The 4,122-nt window shown below is 33.9% G+C and overlaps 1 non-coding gene across 1 annotated transcript; it reads left to right on the top strand.

Moving 5' to 3' along the window:
* Positions 1-1,542: 1,542 nt before the first annotated feature.
* Positions 1,543-1,624, top strand: Trnas-aga (transfer RNA serine (anticodon AGA)). Its single transcript has one exon. It is a non-coding gene; the product is annotated as a tRNA-Ser (tRNA).
* The last annotated feature ends 2,498 nt before the right edge of the window (positions 1,625-4,122 follow it).

The raw sequence follows: 4,122 nt of genomic DNA, 5'->3' as shown, positions 1-4,122 counted from the left end.
TGTGAACCTTAATCATATAGAAACTTTAACTATGTGGATGCACTACCTGTCAAGTGGAAAATAAATTCCTATGTTAGACTTGTAGTAAACGTTGAGTATAAATTTTAGTTGAAGCTACCACTGACAGATGGTGTTGCTGTATTATTTCTCAGTACCAGGGGGTCGAGCTTTGCTCTGGAATTAGAATTATAGTCTAAGGACAGTCCTTTGCTCAACAGTGTTCAGCCAAATATAAATCGAATGGTTTACTAGTCGTAATTGGCTTGGAAAATTGTTCAAGTACGGCGTTAGGTTTCTTTTTGTTGCATGTTAGCATGTTGTTTCTCTGTTTGTTCACTACTCACCACCTTTCTTAATCTCTTACACTTTTTTTATAACATAATAACTACGATACGATTACCATTGCCGAGTTATAAAGAACCTTTGCATGGTTATATAGCCATTAAGGCTATATCCAACTCCCCCCAAAACCGCAGCGACCGAGAAAACCGCGGGAATCGTTAAACCTCTAACCACAGGGGAGCCTCCTTTAAACACCTGAGGGTGGAATGGATGGGAGTATCTTTGATCTAAAAGTTTCATATGTTTTTGCATAAAATATATAATTAATTTACTACTAACTATTAATTGTTTACAAATCGCAATGTATTTTATTGTTTAATATTATAGTGTGTCAAATAATTTTCTCAAAATGTTTGACCTGTTTTGAGTTGTATTATTGGATGAAAAAACGTGAATTTTTCTCGGATACATATTTATTTTTTACTGACCAATATAGGTAGTCGAATTCATAAAACTAATCGGTTTTATTGAATCATGTTATAATAGTGTGCTATGTTTGGTATCCAAAAACCTGTATGAATATTTTATATTTTGTCTGTTTTGTTCATAAACTACATTAAACCAGCCACGCAATATTTTATAAATTTTATTTCAAAACCATGTTCCATTTGATAATCTACGAAATTATGTTTTTAACATTTATATTCACCTTTTTATCACAATCAAAGTACAACTAATTAAAATTCACTATTTTAATTAACTGAATGGGTGAACCAAACTTCTTAAGCTCCAGAGTTTCCCACATTCACATGCCAGAGAAACATCGACAGGGTTTCAAGTCTCAAATAATGGGTTCGATTCCAGCTAAACACCAACTTTTACTTACATGATGATGACATGATTCAGTTGTTTGAAGAAAACTTAAGTTGTGTTTCCATAATTAACGAACAAATGTTGTCTCAGATGAGGAGAGCCTCAACAGTAAAAAGTAGTTCGCAGTTGAATTTATAGAAAACTTTTTTTAAGCCGAACGCTTCTTTTTCGTCTCACCTTTCAAACACAATCAAGATACTTGATATTGAAACAGAAACAAGACTTAAAATTGGTTGCAATTAATTAAAAATAAATCACAAAAGGAATCTGTGCAATTTTGTTGTTTATTATTGCGTAGCGATAAACAAGTGACTTCGTTCTTGTTATTCGCGTAGAAAAGAGTTTAAACTCAACTTGTCTATACTCCTTTTATCTATGTTACCACCAGCAGTCGTGGCCGAGTGGTTAAGGCGTCTGACTAGAAATCAGATTCCCTCTGGGAGCGTAGGTTCGAGTCCTACCGACTGCGAAAATATTTTTGGAAACATTAATTATTCATAAAAATATATATAATATGGTAGTTCTTAAACAATTAAATGTTTTAAAATAAGAACATTTGCTTACAAAATAATGCACCATACATTTACGTTTAATATTATTTTTTATGTTTATCAAAACTATTTCTGAATTAAAAACAAGTACACAAAAGTTCAACACTTCTATTTATTCATGAAATGTGCTTTACGTAGCTTTAGCGGATTGAATCCCATTTTTTTTTTTGTGTTTCTACACTACTTCAGTAAAAAAATAGATTGCGCAAACATGAGTAACGCTCAAAATTTGAAATCATTTTTTTGTAATTTAATGTTTCAAAACAAAATGTCAATCCAAAATAAATATATTTGATTCCCAAAATGTGTATCTGGTCTAAGAGAAAAACACCAAAGTACTCACAGAACTACAGAGCTTATCCAACATTAAATTTATCTTCCCTTTCACAAAAAGGTCATAATATTTGCCTCTAATAAAACCCAGCTCTAGATATGAACTTACTCATGAATGAAATTAAGAAAACGCACTATCAAGAAAGGGCGATCGTAGGAACAAAACGGGGATTTCTGAGGGGAGGCCGAATCCATCCGATTTTATGTCACGCCTGTAATTGTTTAGGGGAAATAAAATCTTCGGCGGGTGCTGAATTTCGCACTAAAGATCAGTCTTGCCGAATCAATCGTGGAAACCCCTCGACAAATGCGATTACCGAAGTTTGCTCTCTTTGTCGCACTCATTGTCGCGGCCATCTTCGCTCTCTGTTGCACTCGTACCATGAGTGACAGTTATTTCATCCCCGCTTTTACCGGGTATCGTAAACCGGGCGACATGCTTAACCGATTAATCGATTTTCATTTGGACGCATTATTGCACGATTTATGAGCGTTTCGGTTTATGTGTGCGATATATCGATAGTCGAGTTATTGCTGAACACTTGTATGTGGGGTGGGAATGCGGTGGATAAGAATTTTCATCTCATGATTGCTAGGAATTTGAACAAAAATTACAAGTATTAAGGAAATAACACAAATGAAGAATTTACCTGATTAGTAACGCCCATTGACAAAAAAGTTGACAATAATAGATCGTGCAACATCTGGACATGCAATTAAATCAATCGTACTCAGCCAATTCTAAAATACTGGCCAAAAGTTCATATTCCGATATTAAATTGATCTGCATGACATATAGCGCCTAAACGCGTATCATATACTCTATATTGTTTTGAATCTTGTGTGTTTTAATTCCAAAGCTATTCCATATATATGTGTCGATACTGTTAATAATTACAAGTGGGAAAATATGTATTTAATACGTGACGGCTGCTAACGACTTAAACCGTTTATTCATTATCACCATAAAGTCGCCAGGTCAAATCGAGTGTGTTTAAAGACATATAGTTGATTATAGTCAATATTTCTTTTATTTTCCTCCTGATGTAAATGCTTTTAACTGTAAGATCTAGAAATGTTGTATAAATCTAATGGAAAGACTAGACCTAAGCAGGGGCCCTGCCATAAAATCCTGTAAGAGTCGATATATTATGAATCAAACAGAATGTTGAAAATATTTGAGCCAAACTAAGAATGTACATGTATTATTACAGTCATTACAAAAACATGATTTTGTTACCATAGCTAACTAAAGGTGCATCGAGTGTATTTATAGAGTTAAAATCTCACTGTGAAAGCTGTATCCAGTTGTACAATGAAAAAATCCATTTTCTTTCTTACTCGCCGAAGTTTTGATTTTGCCAAAATAAGAGGACGTAGGTGTTGACAAATTGAATATCATAAAAAACTAAAAGAGGAAAAATATTGTGCAGTTGCTCACCCTTTCAGAGGTCCATTTAAGAGGTTCTCTTTCTTTGGGTGAATCTTGAAGCTACAGGTGTAGACTGACCTTGATATCTAAAAGTCAATGCCTAGTCCTTGAGATTAATTGCAAATTATCTATCATTTAATCCAACTGTCAAATGATATTTTGCATCAAAGTCATCAAAAGTATTTCAGTTCCAAACCATTGTAAACACATGCAAAACATGTCGTTCAATAGCCATCATTACCAACACAACCTGTGTCCCCTTGATATATAAAACATAGCATCATTGAGGGTTTTTACAAAAGCCTTGTTAGGCGGGCGTCACGCATCAAACCAATCTGTCTTCGGTGATTAAACGGTGCAGGTGTTCCGATCAGCTGACAATCAGCTGGTACACCGGGCGTTGTGATTGAAGAGAAGAAGAATAAAATGTTCAAAGACTTTTTATTTAAATTTTTTACATAAAAGAGCTAAAAGGCGAGGAAAGCTGTGTGGTACGATAGCTTAACTTGTAAACTTTAAACATTATACTAATTAAATTATACTAAAACTAATTACTGGTGGCTGTGAAATATAGAAATTGATATATAATTTAGAGTATAGCAGACTGTAGCCCATTACAATTGTGTATGCGAATTGTCCTTAGAACAAAAA

The sequence above is a fragment of the Macrosteles quadrilineatus genome, unplaced genomic scaffold (assembly GCF_028750875.1).
Source record: "Macrosteles quadrilineatus isolate MER2022 unplaced genomic scaffold, UCM_ALF_1.0 Scaffold_4__1_contigs__length_99947679, whole genome shotgun sequence".
NCBI lineage: Eukaryota > Metazoa > Arthropoda > Insecta > Hemiptera > Cicadellidae > Macrosteles > Macrosteles quadrilineatus.
Note: the sequence above shows the minus strand (reverse complement) of the source record. Positions and strands in the feature narration are given on the sequence as shown.